At 36.4% G+C, this 16,305-nt stretch overlaps 1 protein-coding gene across 2 annotated transcripts in view; it reads left to right on the top strand.

The window, feature by feature from the left end:
- Window positions 1-16,305, top strand: part of GPC6 (glypican 6) — an 800,550-nt gene that overhangs the window by 126,669 nt on the left and 657,576 nt on the right. The gene's annotated exons all lie outside the window — the stretch shown is intronic.

The following is a 16,305-nucleotide window of genomic DNA, read 5'->3' as shown; positions in this document are numbered from 1 at the left end:
CTTAACTGGCAGATGCAATTAATCTATCTGCTGCAGGATATTTACTTGCAGAGTGTAGCTACGTTAGCAGAATGATGAGAAAAAGCATATCGTGTATCAGAGGAGGAATAGCAACCTTACAGTGTCTCCTTTTTGTCAGCTGTCCACATTCTGTTGTAGGTGGCCAGTATCAGGTCTCCTTAGATCTCCTCACCTCCCTTATATCAGTGTGCAGAAGTAGGATTGCAATCAAAACGTGAAAGAATAGCTACTTGGAAGTCATGCTCACACGTTACGCCTTTTAATTGCCTGATTTTCACAGAATGAGTTGCTCTTGCATGTCCACGGGGCATACCAGTGTCGCTTTATGGTGCATCATAGCTTCCTAGTGCACTCAGAGGGAAAACCACTCATTAAAAAGATGAACAGTGCCTGCTTTTCAGCGCCTATTACTATCAAGACGTGTCTGAAATATGCAGTGCACATTCTTAATGGATACTGACAAAGTACTTTTAAGCACGTTGATGTTTTAAATGTATATTTAGACTAATGAACAAGATGTAGCTGAAGATTAACCTTTTGAGTCTATCAAATCAGTGGAATAGCCTCCCTCACTCCTGAATCCCACTGTTTTCTTTCTTAATGTTTTACCCATACCGTGATACATTAGGGAGATGGCGAGGCTCCAGCTTTCCTTGAAGCATCTCAGATCATAGGGAGAAAGAGTGGTAATTCACCAGGGTAAAAAAGAACTGCATAGTAATGATATAAAGGACAGAACACAGTCAAGATTATTGAAAGCAGGATTTCGACCTCGACAGTGACTTTGCAAAAATGGCACAGTACACCTCCATATTTAATATGTGTCTCAGTTTTTTCAGCTAAAACTTGCGTAGATGGAAATCAGTGTTGCTCTTTGAGACTTGTTCTCCCTACTGACCCTGCCTCAGCTCTACCGTCCCAGCTGAGCGCTGTCCGGCATAAGCCACTTTAGGAGCAAGGGTGCTTCAGCTAATCGCCACTCACCCGTGTGTAACCTTCGTCTAAGAGATGATTTTCTGCAGTTCCTCTGAAAGTCCACCAGAAGACTATGACCATGTTTTTGCTGCGTTCGCTGGATGGGCCTGAGCGCAACAGGTTTTAGTCATGCTATGAGTAGCACTAGCAGTCTCTGGGAGCGTATAGATTGAAGGACAGCCTTAAGGTGATATTGATGGCAAGGCATGATGTGAGCAATCTGTCTGGGATTCTTTCCTTCTGTGCAGGCTAGACTGAGGGCACAATTTGGTCTGTCCTGGCTTGCAACCCTTATGCATCCATTTAATTAGGAAAGAAAACAGAGCTTTGATTACTTGACAGTAAAAATAGGAAGGGATGTATGTATTCCTATTCAGTCTGAAGTACTGGTGGCTGTAGCAGTCATTGTAAGAGCTGAGTGTCAGAGTAATTTTTTCTAAGCCCTGGTTTGGGGAAGAATATTCTAGCTCCCTAATTTCTTTCCCCTGTTGTGGAATGCTCAATTGTTTCTGCTAGTTTCTAGATCCCACTTTCTGATACAGTTTACACTTTTCTTTACTGCTATGTGCAGACGATGTTTGTAAAACATATCATGATGGGACTTCTAGGCAACCGGTTCTGAGTCCTTGGATCACTTGTCATAAATGCAGATCATCTACCAAGATAAAACAATGTGGGAGAGTCCCTAGATCATAAGTGGTATTGGAGTTCAGAATACCTAGAGATAAGCCTTGAAAATAGGTGACTTGGTTTACTTACCTTTCTCCTCTATTTTTTGTCTTAGTAGCAATTTTCATCACACCTAACTTTAGGAATATTATTGATGTTCCTAAATTAGCAGGTCATTTGCCCTAGGCTTCCTTAATAATAGCTGAGGGATACAGGCATTTCTAACGGACAGGTCAGACATCTAAGATCTTCATGCTTAAATGTAAACATTAAATCTTATCTTTTCTTTATCACTGCAGAGAAAGAATAAAAGTAAGTTTAGACTAAGTATCTATTAAAATGTGTGCCTCAGAGACTCTAATGGTAAGACTCGCTGTGCTGCATCATCTTTGTGTTTGAATTCTCAAATATACAGAAATATGAGTCTTCTGACCTAGCTAGATCCCTCTGAATATTAGTAAAATAACTCATGATATATGAATATTAGTAAAATAACTCATGATATATGAATAGCTGTTTTTTACATTTGCTGAGATAATAAAAAAAGGTCATTGTAACTAAATACCTAAACTCACATATATCTATACATGTGACATTCTCATCCATTCTTTTTTTAAAAGTATGGGATCAGAAGAGGCTCCAGTAGCGTTGTATACACTGGATGTTTGGAACTTTCGTTTGCAGTGTTGGTGTTTATTTCCAAAAAAGCCTCCCAATCCAATGACTTAATGAAGAGATTTCCTTTATGTAAATTTGGTGAGAAGAAAATGTTTATGTCTGATGGTAATCTCTGTGTTTGTAAGTTTACCAGATTTTATCAGAATGTTTTGTATGCGACAGCTTGATCTCCTAATAAGTGGGCCATTCAGCCCAGATTATTTCTTTCTACCTGAAACTATCTTTTCTTTCTTGTACTGATTTTCTACTTAGTTGCCTATTGCTTTTCCAGATACATGTAGTTCCTCAAGAGTGTGGAATCCAGAAGACTAGAAGTAGTCGTAAAGGTCTGCCTTTTGGTTGATGCAGAGTTGGTAGCTTCTATGACTGGCATGTCCTTCTGGGACATTCAGTGCTTCAGGTTAACCCAGTATAAGTGTTTGACAAAACCTTCTTAAAAGGACTTCAGAAAAAAATTATAATTTTCCTAATAAAGTACGGAAGATATAAGAGTTTGATTCCAACTCCATTTGCCTCATCTTACATTGTTTAGATGAATAAGAACCAAAACAAGTTACAGAGAAAATGATCCGAGTGAGTGTGCAAATTTCATTGCAATAAAATCCTATTGCAAACAATCATAGTGAAAGACTTGTTAGTTAAAAATTGAAAGACAAATCAATATGAAATTCGAACCTCTCAGATTCTTCTCTATTGTATTTTTGAAAAATTGTTAAAATCTGAAGTTCCACTGAAGAGTTTTGTATAACAAATAATCGTATTAGATAATGCTATTTTTTAATCCCACAAAATACCCCTTTCTTTTAAATTTACACATATTGTTTACTGATAAGCTTAATGTAAACTCTAGATAAATGTCCTATTTCAAACTAGAAGTCTTAGGCATTTTGTTCCTGATACCAATTATCATTTACTTTACCAGAAATTGATGTTTCTCATTCAGTCTCCTAACTTGTGCAAGTCTATGTGAAGTTATTTAAATCTTCCATACCTCATTAGCTGAAATGATCACCTGAAGGCTTCAACTATTTAGTCAACTTTCTCTTCCAGTACACTAATGAATAGATCTGCTTAGCATATTGACGTTAACTGTCTCTCAGAAGAGCAGTCTTTTATAGAGTGTCTTGAGTTAACACACCACAGGATTTTCATTTATTTATTTGATAAGTGACCATCTCACAAATTAGTGATTTTTAATATTCTTTTGCATGCTGGACCATATTATGTTTGCATCCCTTTCTAAAAAGAAGCAGACGTTCTACTATTGACTATGTAGTCTACAGTACTCTATATGCTAACTGCTTTGGAAAAAAGGAATTTTTCCTGGTGCTGAATATATAGGGAAAAAACATTTTCATTTAAATAGGGCCATGGTATTTGGCAAGTTAAGAAATGTGGTTTCGGGTTGGTTTGGTTTTTTAGCAACTCTAAGTGCAAGGACTGCTCTATTTTGGCCCAATGTACTGTCTTGGGAAATATGGGCATCTGGTTTTGAAGGCATCAGTTGATTTGGGGAATAATTGCCTCTTATTAGAATGGTACTTTCTCAAACAATGGCAAAAACACTGAATGTGTACACATTTTGCGATTATTAACTTCCTAATGATCACTCGAAACCAGACATCATCAGAAATCTTTAAAGGGAAGTTGTAAGTCCATTGCACAAATGTTATGAAACAAATTAGTATATGCTTTATTTTATTCGCTTCTCCATTTTTTAGTTTTTATTTTCTATTTAATGTGTCCTAGCTGGGATGGATGAAGGAGGGGAACTGTATGAAAAATACTGGACAGTTTAATGTCTTGAGCAGTTATTTCTTTCTCTGCCTCAACCCATTACATTGATGATCTGATCTGAGACATGGCATTTGCATTTATCAAGTTGATGGAAATATTGTAGGTTGCTCTAATGATTCCCACAAGGAAAGCAGCCTTAAAACCCACCTGGGATTACACAGCGATCTCACTTAGACATGTAGAGAAGAGGCAGCAGGTTGAACCTTTTCTGCCAACTCTGTTTCAGTCTCTTTTTGGGCTTGAACAAGTCACTAATGGGGCTCATGCGCCTACGCCTTGCGCTCGCTCTCTCTCAGAACTTTTGGCAGAGTTCCTGCTGCCAGAGGCCTTTGTTCTGCTGTCACAGAGATTGAAATCTGCCTATAAAAGTGACAAATGTCTCCCAGGCGTAATTCCCCTGGCTTCAATAGAGTTACACAAGGGATGATTTTGGACATTTTCAGCAGTGCTTTGTGATTTTAGTACCTGTATGCATACAGTTTGGAGCACGTATTTAATCTGCACAAGCAATTTGATAGCTGTCCCAGAAAGATAAGTCACCTTTTGTCAGAATTATTGCTCTGTATATTCCACAGTTAAGAGACTATTAAATCATTTACTCTAAAAGCTTAACATTCTTGAACTTTGAGACTTTGCTTTCTTCAGGGAAATATAATGTCTAGTCCAGCATAATGTAAATTTTTTCCTGTTGTTTATTAATAAATCCTTGAAGAACTAATTAATTAATAATACTGCGGTTGGTTTAAGACCTAAGGCAAATACAGTTTATCAGGCCAAAAAACAGGGACGGGAAAGCTCTTTTTCTCTTGGAGTGCTGCATTTCCAGGATATTTTTCAGACTGTGGCCTGACATCCACCAGTCTTGTGACTGAAACCAATTGCTGTATCGAGTCCTCTGTATGTGACTGGAGCCAGGAATGAACTAACAATTAAGCAATTAAGTGGGTGATGAGAGATCCCATGCTTGAGCTTTATCCTTGCCCTCTTTTAGTTTGCAGTATGGATATACTCAATTATTCAATCACAGAAGCTTTTAAGCTAATTGTAACTGGATGCAGTCTGCATTTTTAGGTCTATGAGGCCAAATTTCAGGTTCAGAAATCCTTTTGGAGGCTCTTTCTAATTATCATTGAGTAGCATTTCCTCAGCTCTGAAAAATAATGTCTGATGCATCTTGGTACTCTTCGGGGTTGTAGCCAGGCTTTTGGCACTCTGCAAAGCCAGTCTGGTTTATGCATTTAAAGATGTTAGGCAGTAAAACAAGGCTCAGCAAAGGCCGACTCACCGATGTCTTCAGGGTGGTGCAGGCCTGTAGCGTCACAGTGCCCCAACATTTTTAAACTCAGACCCAAAAGAGACTGTAAGTCGATTGAGAAGATCTATTCTGTAACAGCTGTTTCTCTTCATATTGGTGTTACAGCCTCTAAAGCACTGTGAGCTGTTTGAAAAGTGAAGATGCTTCATCCAGATATGGGTTTTGACAATCGGAAAACAATTTTCAGTTTGATTTGAGTGATTTTTTTTTATTAGAAAACCACAAAGAAATGGTCCTAGAAACATAAGAAAATACTTAATGCACTAGGTGCTTACAAGAAGGCAAAGCTGCCTGAGCAGAAGTAAAGATTTCATTGCCATTAGCAGCAGCAGTGCTAACTATTCATTAGGATTCTCCATCACACTGGCACACTGTATGAGAACAGTTTATTTTGTATTCTGGGTTTAATTACCGCATTAGACCTTAGACCTCTCAGTGAACGAAAGCTTCCTGCCATTCTGACAGCTTATTTGATAGCAGCGATTGTTAACCTTGAAGGCACCTCAAATGACATTTGAATAGTGTTATGGATTTATACCGCACATCGCGCTGTTTTGCTCTCTCTCCATTAAACCAAACAAGACACCTCCAGAAGGCTGTATTGATTCTCGACCACAGATCCTGGCTCTGCAGGATACTAGTCTATTCTTCAGAAAGGTCGTGCTCTCTCAGAAATCTTTTTTGCAGAAAATACACATTGCATTGCAGCCAAGAGCTGTGCAGATGACCGCATAACCTAGTTTTAATGAAGGTTACTGTCCTTCTGCTCCTGCTACATCAATAGTGCAATACCTTTTGCGAAATATATGTATACATGATTTTTCAAAGTCAGCTTTATTAGTCTAACAAGTAGCAGTAACATTAAACCCGTTGCTGTTTCGTATATGCTTCAGTGAGCTCTACCTGAATTTTAGAAATAGAAACATCTCATTTGCTTTTAATGTATTTTCTTCTGGTGCCCTTTACCTCTGCCAGGTAACACCTCCTCCTTATGTCTGTTATCTTTTCCTGTTTATGTTCTGTTTCTTTGCTCTTGAGAAAACACCGCTGGGAGAAGTCACTACTCTGTTCACTTTTGACTCACCTTACAAAGGAGAGGAGCCCTAGGTGTACCTTTATATCTTCTTTTGTACTTTGGAGAGGTTTGAAGACTTTTCTGCTGTAAATGGTGCCCTATAGGCATTTGCATCTAGCTTCCTTTAGACTTTTTTTTTTTTTTTAAATTAGTGAGAAGTCCATGTTCAAATAAATGCCTTGTGGAACATGTTTTACTGTACAGCAACCTGTAAAAGCAGACAAGGCAAAAGAAAACAGAGAATCATATTAGTGATAAATATCTTCCTGGGTTTTTTGTTTTTCTGTATTCGAACTACACGCATTTCAGCCTTGCAGTCTCAGTTTTTGTTTCCCGTAAGAAGTGCTGCATCACCTGCTCAGACAGCTCCTGATGTGTCATATTCTTTATAAAGCTAATCCCTCATTCCCACAAAAAGATGCAACTTTGAATTTCAGTGTAAATTGTCCATACACTTCTGATGGACATTTCAAAAGATAGGTTCATTTTTGGCTTTCTAGGCAATACTTCCCAGTCAAGAAAATGATTTCTTGACTTGCACAGTATGGATTCTGATGCAGGTATCCATTTGCTTTTATAACCCCATTGCAATAAACCAACATAACATTTCAACCTTCTGTCAAAGCCAAATGAATATAATTTTCAAAAGAACATACTAGTCCTTGAATGATTTGTCCAGGTTGAATATTCAAGTTGGTGGTGCCAGTTCATTTGTATATATAGTTCTAAATCTGATTTGCAGTTGCTGGAATATTATCTAGAGGATTGGAATTAGTAATAGCTACAGGAACATGGTAGTCTGATAACCTCCAAAGACTGGTGAGAAAGAGATTGACTTTTGGAGAAAAAAGTCAACTGACTTTTTACAAGTTTTTTTTACAACTCCAAGGAGAAAAAAGCCACTGACTCTGCACTGCTGCTTAAAATAGGATCAGAGAATTAGTGGCAGTACCCAGAATGTTAAAGATTGATCTTCAGAATGACTGCTAGCTCTTGACTTGTGTCAGTGCTTTTGACCAGACATTATCAGTTTTTTTAGTTATGATGTTAATTATTATACTAAGCTAATGATTTGTGAAACACTTTATTTTCTTTAGTGATGTGCCAGCAGTTTTTCAACTACTAGGCAGCAGTGGACTACAAGCCTGTCTGCTACATTTTTCTGAAAACTGTGGGTGGTCCTTTGCTAAAGCAATGTCTTGAAAAAACTCTTCTATGGATGGTGAGGCTTGTTTAATGTGACATTTTAGAGCCACTGAGGGCATATGCATTTACAATTCTTTTCTAGTAATCAATAATGACCTCTGGGACTTTTTAGTTGTGTTTATCAAGCTAAGTCCTGAAGTTTTAGTGTAAAGCACCTATTAAGAATGAAAGCATTGAACAGAAGTGTGTGGCTATTGATGCATAGAAAAAAAAAAATTGTGTACTACGCAAAAAAGAAACAGAAAAATATTTTCCAGAACTTGTTCAGGTTAGTTTTCTTATTTTTATGTTATAGTCAACAGAAAAACTTAAAAAAAAGAAAAAAAAGATGCTTCAACTCTGAATACACAAGTTCAGGAAGCTTGATGGAACACAAAGCAAGAAACTAGAAAACTTCTAAGGTTATTTCTTCTTTAAAAAGATATTCCAAAGCGAATTATTTTTGGACTGCAGTCCTTATCTTTTGCATCTGCTATCTACTTAAATATGTGTTCATTTGCTTTGATGCTAATGACATCATTTCCCTATTTATAATAATCTAATGTGATAAGGCTAGTGAATCATGGACTTTATTTCCCCAAGCTCTGGAGTCTTTTGTATGTAAACCGAAGCAGTTGCTGATACAAACAGAATAATCAAAGCTACTAATCTGAACATCAGGCCTGAATTAAGGCCATTAAGTAAAACAATGACATTAGAGAGCTGAACTATAATTTATTTTAAATTAAATTAAATTGAAAACGTTAGCATTATCATACTGTGAGAAATTAAATACTTCTACCTTCTAGACATGCACAAATACTGCTGAATTTTCCTAATTGGTTTTTATTGTTATCATTTTAGCAAAAATGCAGTGCAACATGCATTTTTTGGCTCACTGAGTATAAAGGTTTGAAAAAGCAAACATTAGAAGTGACTATCAATTGAATAATGATATTATAAAAAGATGTAAAAAAATGGAGAATAGTAATAGATAACAAATTATTTAAATAAAATCTTCTTAGAGGGAAATATAATTGACTGTGATCTTTGTCTGCATAGTGCTACTAATTACTGCGTAAAGTTAACCAGAGATAATTAGAAAATCCACTTACTTTTTTTTTTCTTTTTAAAATTGAGATTATTGGGCAATTTTGAAATTACCCATGGAAGAAAATGGAGAGCTATAAAAAGTAAATTGGTCATTCTCTTATTTTTTTTTAAATTAGAATCTTGTCTTCAACTTATAAAAAATTTGCACTTTTAAAATGTAGAAATATGAAATTAAGTTATTAATTATGAAATCTAGGAACATGTTCATATTTACTCCAGCAGTTATTTTTCTAACCAAGATTCACAAATATTTCGTGAACATATTTCTCAATTTTTAAGAAAGTTTTAAAAATTTTTCAAATTTCTCAGGTATTTGTTTTGAGGGTTTTATACTTTGGGGTAAAACATCAAATTTTAATGTTATTAGCTGGCTATTTGGAAGAGAAAAATTTTTCCACGCAGAATTCAGAACCAGCTGTTTACTGCTAGTCTTCCCAGGTCCTTGCTAGTGATAGTGCCAGGGTAGTCAGCCTTTTCCCCCATCACTTCTGTGCTAAGAAAAATCAGTGTAACCGCTGTGTCAAGAGAATTGATCCTTCAGCCTCAGAATTTGGCCATGCTGCAGACAAACTGTTTATGTGAGCTGGGGACAAAAATCTGTGGATATTGTGTTGAGACAAAGGGACTATTCAGCTGCTATCACAGCCTGCTTCTTATCACAGCAAACTCCCACTGCTTTTCCTGCTGACATGTTTAGTTGTTTGAGGCGTCCAGTGTTTTATAAAATTCCTCTGGTCTCTCCTTGACTCTTCACAGCTCTTTCCAAATACGCATGCAGACTCTTTTACACACTGAAGGGATGTCTGAGAATTACGAAGTGATATTCATCCAAAATAATCCATATTCAGAAAAAAATCACCTCTGTTCATGGAGTCTGTGGTAGCTCACAGGGAGAGAGCTTACACATCGCTTTGTTGAATAGTAAGTGAGATTGAAGACATGTGTACAGATATTTCTTCTGTTGCTGTCTCTATTGCAGTTTACACAGTGAGTCTGCTTCCCATGTTGCAGATACTGCTAACATCACCGTATTAAAAGGTACAGGTAATACTCATCTGGAAACACCGCATATATATCATAAATGCAGATAAAGACAAATTTGCTGATCTGACACAGTAGTTCACTGTTAATAAATGCTTTATTGAGTTGAATTTAAGTAAGCATATTTGCTCCTTTGTGTGAGGAAGGTGATTATAATGAGTAAAGGAAGTATCAACTTGCAATATTGAAGCTTTCATGCATTGGATGTAACAAGTAACAGATGTAACAGTTAAAATGATATGCATAAGGAATGGAATAAGTGATGACAATAGTTAATAGAAGTATCCTAATATTTAGGCAGCCAGGTATTGATTAGTAGAGTATATTATGTATTTCTCAGAAGAAATGGAATCATTCTGGCCAATTAGAGATCAGTATTCTGGGAAAAAAAAAAACCCACATAACAAAATCACCTTGTCTCAAAGAATATTTCATTATTTATTTATTCATTGGGCTGTTATTACTCTTTCAAAGGAGGGAGGCAGGCGTCTCTTCCATTGTACATGCTGGCTGAGCACTCACTCCGTGTAGGATCATGATGCTCCATGCATGTCCTTCTTGCACATGCCTTGCACACCAAGCAGGTCTTACTCAAAGGCATTGGACGCCACACACAACACTTTGTAGTTCTGATGACATTTAGGAGACACAGCTCTTCTGGGATTAGAAGCTGGAGGTCATGAGAGGTTGGTTCTCTGGGGTATGTTAGATGGCACCAGACACATATGTGCAAGCACGTAAATTGAACACTTGATTAATACTGAGGAAAAAGAAAGACCAGTGAGGCTTGGGAGTGCTCACCTTGTGGCTGACACTGCTTTGGTCGGGAGGTTGGACTGGAGACCTCTGATATCCATTCCAAACTGAATTATCATGGGACCCTATGAAAGAAGTTAAATTTTGCTTTTGCACTGGTTTCTGATTACAAAATGTCTCCAGAGTTGAGATGCTCCTGAGAGTTGGGTATTAGTTCTGAGTTCAGATTCCTAGAGAAGACTGTCCTTCCGCCTGACTGTCTTATTTTAGTACTCATATTTATGCACAAGTGAAATCAGAGATTCTGAGATTCTGCACGGATTCTACATCGCTTGTATCCCCTCTGCTGGGAAACTGAAATGAAGGGTTTGTGCTTTTCCGCTGAGATCAGAATCGTATGTTACGGTGCTTCCTGTCACTGTCGGAAAGTCTACCCAGGCACCATAGAAAACGCAAGACCTGCTAGTCAGCCGTTAGGTTTTCCTCCCACAGCTACAGAAAGTTATCTCAGATAAGCAGCTTGCTAACTCAATTTCTTTTAAGTATCTAGAGGAAGATTGCCGTCATACAGCTGAAAAGCTAGGAATGAAATCACAATAAACTGAATTGAACTGTGTTCCTATCATGAAAAAACAGCCAATATGAGCAGTCAAAAATACTTGGATAATTAATCATCACTTGATGAATGGCATCCTCCTATTAATTTCGTTTTAGCTAAGCTGTAACTTGGTCAATAGAGAATTGATATTTTCAAAACCACACACCTGAATTTTGTAATGCCTGTAATTGACGTGTGGATAAAGTGTAAACTTATTTCTATGAAAAAATTTATCTCATATCACTACGAATAATTGAGCCAATAAAAGCAGTAAGAATGCTGCAACCGTAAAAATTGTTACACGGAGTAGTACATTGTGCAAGAAGGCAGTAAAAAGTCAGCAGAAACAAAGAGCGCATACTTAAGTATTTACAGAGTAGAGATATTTCACTCGCCTGGTCATTTCTGATGTCAGCAGTTCAGCCAAGACGTGCACAGAAAGGTCATGTAGGAATCACCATGCAAAGATCTCAGGAGGCTGAGAAGATGAGCCAGGGTCATATTAATGTCATGGCTATTGACTTCAGAGATTCCTTCTCATCGGTGGGAAATGATGAGTTATGAAAGAAATAATTGCCATCACCATTTAAAGCAAATTTTAAAACAGTGTTAATGGAAATCTGTGATTAGATGTGGATTATTTGTATAGGGGAGTGTCAAGAAAAAAACCACTCTCTAAACCACTGGTTGTTATATTTGAGATTACAGACCTTGATGAAAACATTCTCGTATCACAAGAAACAAAATAAAAATAGTCATTTAATTAAATAGACCATTTACATTCTCGACTTTCAAATAATTTAGAGCTGAATATTCCTTTTTATTGACAATTTTTAAAGGAAATGCTTAAAGAATTTGCATTTTCATAGTGATGCCAGAACTGCCTGTGCAGAATCATACAGCTTTACTACTGTGTGGCAAAAGTTAAAGATAAGAGTGCAATATGATCCTTGTATAATTTATTATTCTAGGAAATTTGATTCAGTAGTGTAAGACAGATACATTGACGGAAGACACTCCTGTTTGAACACTTAAAAAACTACAGAAAGTAACATAACCATTCTAGCAAATGTTAACAATTCTTATTAATAACTTATTATTTATCAGACACTTATTTTGAGATAATTTTTTTGTTTGTTCTTACAAGCAAGCTTTCTTATTACATTAGTGATAAGGATATATCTTTTTTTAATTTGAAATAACTAATTGTTGCTGTAAACCTGTTCTCATGTGCTTCTGGGTTTTGTTTTACCATAAAAACCTACTGAAATAGAAAACTATTTTAGTGAAGGTAAATAATTAAATCTGTAGGTAAGCCAAACTTTTTGGGATGGTGAAATATTTTTTTTTGCAGTATGCAATTTTGAGCTCAGTGAAAGAATTCATGAATTTGGGCCAAAACTGGTGAACAGGTTTCTCCAAAACATTAATAAAATCATAAAACAAAATTTAAAAAAATCTTACTTTCTAAAGACACTTTGAATTTCCCTATAAAATATTTTGAGCCACTAACTAGGTAGTTTATTTCATTAAAAAATCTTTACAAAAAGCTTTACAGCAGATATCGATTGGAAATGAAACGTGAAACTGCAGAAAAAAACTATTCCCATGCTGCAATGAAAATTAAACAATGCTTGTTTATTTTTTTGCTAGTTTATAGAAACAAAATACTTAATAACACTGAGCTCTTACCCAGAATGTTCAATTAACAGATCTCAAAACATCTAAAGAGGCTTTAATTGCAGTTATATTCATTCCACCCAAGACCTTTGAAAATAATCAAGTATTAAAAATCTGAAAACACAAAAGAAATCAAGGAAATGTCTAACGAGACATTAGGTGTACCTCCTGAGGGAAATTTCTCTCTGTGACAAGTTTTGTGCAGAGTTTTTTCAGAACACGGAGAAGCAAAAAAAAAAAAAAAAAAAACCCCAGTATTTTGTCTTGTAAAATGTATTTTATTGGTGTCTTCAGGCAAAAACATGTACATCAGAAGATCTGTGACCAGATGTCTAGTCTTTAAGGCACTGATCATAAGTTACATATGTAAAGGCAACTGACTGCCTACGTTGCAATGCTGAACATTCTCAGTTCTTCTCTGCTGGAGATACTCCACTGTTTATTTGCCATATTTCTTATTCATCCTATTTACCAATTACCCTTGATGCTTGTAAATAAAAACTATAGTTTATCTTACCACTGATACAGGCGCTCTGCTTAACGGTGTGGTCTGTTGGCGCACCATGTTGGCAAAGGCCATAGAACAAATTGACTCCAAGAGTATAACACATACAATGTATTGCTGCAGGGTTGAAGAAATGTGCAAATTCTGTTCTGCTGCAAGAATTGTTTGGTTAAGCAACCCATATTTCTGGCAGTAAATGTTGTTTCTAGACATCTTTCATCCAACTGTCCTATAAGGGACAAAACAATTAAGTCATCTCCTCTGCCGTCATATTCTGGATTTCGGTAGTGTGTGAAGACTAGGGCAAATAAAGGTAATGGGAAACGTTCAGTTTACGGTTAATATTTCTTTTGCATTTGGGCCTCTCAAAGGCTAACTTACATTTATCCCTAAAGTTTTTTCTTACCCACATCTTTGAGAAATGCTCACAGTGCACTATGTAGCCATTCAGGATAACTGATGTAATTGCACCTCAGTTAACTAATTTGTTCCTTTGTTTCACTACAAATAACAAAAAATTGCAAATCAATATCTAGACAGAGATTCTTTCACAATATTCTTAGGATATTAGTACCAACAGTGTATTTGGTGTATATTAGAAGCCTCAGTTAACCACCTTCAAAAAATCTAACTTAGTGATACATTTGTTGCTTCTTTGTAGCAAATTCATGGTGGTTTTGTTTTAAGACAACCTGATTTTAGAGAACTCTGAAAGGAGGTTTCTGCAGTCACCCAGTCTTCCCACTGGTGTCTGTTGGGAGCCCACCGGCTAATTTTCACCTGAGCTTAAAGGACAGTAGAAATCTGGGGTGCAGAACTTGGGGTAAAAGCAGTGGTAGATAATAGGAGAGAAATTAAAATTTATTTTCTTGATGCAATATTCAAGAGAATTGAGCTCGGCAGTGTCTGAGTGTAATTTTGTGATCACTGCAGCACTGGTCTTCTCTGCCAGTGGACATAGAGGAGGAGGTGAAGGTTACTGTGGTGGAGGATAAAAGGACAAAAATTCTTTAGTTCTTGGTGCTTGCAAACAGCGTGTTGCTCTTCTACTGCTCTTTTTCAGGTGTATCACAGAGGTCCAGGTGGCACCTGTCTCTAATATTTATATGTAGTGTATCCATTGGAGTGTTAACTATATGATGGACATACAACAGTCCCATTGAAGAATGCAGTCAGTAGAAGTTTATTAATTCAGGAGTGGGCAATTCAGGAAGATCAATAGGTTCCTGACCATGTAATTGATTGTGGGAGTACCAAAACACTATGCTCAAATACTATTTTTGTTATTATCTGCCAATTTTAACAGCATCTCTGGGCAGCGGACTGAAGTCCTCTTTAAAAATAATGTATAGGTTACATTTCGCAGGTCTTCCACAGGTGAGCACCCGTTGAAATCAATAGTGAGGACAGAGATACATTTCCTCCAAGGAAGAAAGACTAATGAAGAAATGAGCAAGGAAATAAACATTTTTGTTTCACAATGATATTTTACATTCAATAAAAACTGTGACATGGTTGAGGCTGGAACAACCTTCATACAGAAATATATCTGCTATTGTTCTGATGGCTAGTTCATGTTATGTAATGTGCCAGAGAGGTAAGAAAACAATGACAACGTACCTGTTCCTCTGTCAATTAGTGGAGATACACCTATTGCGCTATTCATAAAGCAAGCATTATTGGTGAAAGACGTCGTTATATATTAGGGAGCTCATAGCCTGAAGACCTGGTGTAGAACTGTCATTAAAGTGAATACTAAATGAAGTTCATTCAGCCTAGTTCGTACATGATGCCGATGATTGATTTTCACAGTCAGGCTAATAGAACAATTTTATTCAGTCCTGCAATTACATTACTGCTAGAACATTCTTAGGTTTTGTTTTCTCTGGTATTATGTTTTTAATAGAATTTTTGAGTCTCTTTTGTTGCTTGTAAATTTAGATTTAATTGAATCTTGAAATCTCAATATTGACAATTTCACCTTTTATTCTTCGAAAGAAAAACTGCTTTTTGTATTCACACCCCCTCAACTGACTGACCTCTAAAAGATAATCGATGCTTTCATGGTGGCAGATATTTCAAAAAGAAAATGCCTGTGTAGCTTAAACTCAGTCATATAATTTATCAAAGGAAACACTTTATGAAAAAAAGTAAGATAATATCTTTCTATCATTTTTACTAGTATTAGGAGTCTGCAAGTTTATATCACAATTTGCAATGAGAACATATTTTGTCTTAGTATTTAAGTGAACCACAGACATTGAACAAATAGCATTTGTTTTAACAGTTCTCCTGAAAAAGCTTTTTTTTTTTTTTTCAAATAGAACAGACCAGACTGGTCCCTAACAGAAAGATACAAGAGTCCAAACAAAACCAAACAAAACAAAAAAATTTCAGACTCATCAAAAAATTAGCGATGATGCATGTGATGTTCTTAGCTCTGAAAAATCAGACAGGTGCAAATGAGAAGAAAAGAGAGCAAGGCTGACTGGTCAATCATACTGTGTCATCAGGTGCATGCAGCTGGTCAAGTACTTGCATATTTGTGCACTGAAAAAGTGGCAGAAAAAATTCTGTTGTTACATCGCTGTTTCATATATTGTATTCTTATTAAGAGTCAGTCAATGCTGACATCTTTTAATAGAAAGTGTTAAGAGCAAGAGTTTGCAAAGCAATGCATAGTAATCAATTCACTGAAATAACATTAAAATAGTATTTTGATTTTTTTTTTCCTACTTCTACTTGAAGAATACTTCTAAACGAAGTTAGAGGCCCATGAGTGAATGCACGGGCATCATAAAGCAAAGCAAAGCCAGATCTAAAGGCACTATCTGTAATGTCATCACAATCCAAAGTACAATTGGTACACCCTGCATGGTGAAAGAACAGAGTGTCAC

Source organism: Tauraco erythrolophus, chromosome 1 (genome assembly GCF_009769465.1).
Source record: "Tauraco erythrolophus isolate bTauEry1 chromosome 1, bTauEry1.pri, whole genome shotgun sequence".
Classification (NCBI taxonomy): Eukaryota; Metazoa; Chordata; class Aves; order Musophagiformes; family Musophagidae; genus Tauraco; species Tauraco erythrolophus.
Note: the sequence above shows the minus strand (reverse complement) of the source record. Positions and strands in the feature narration are given on the sequence as shown.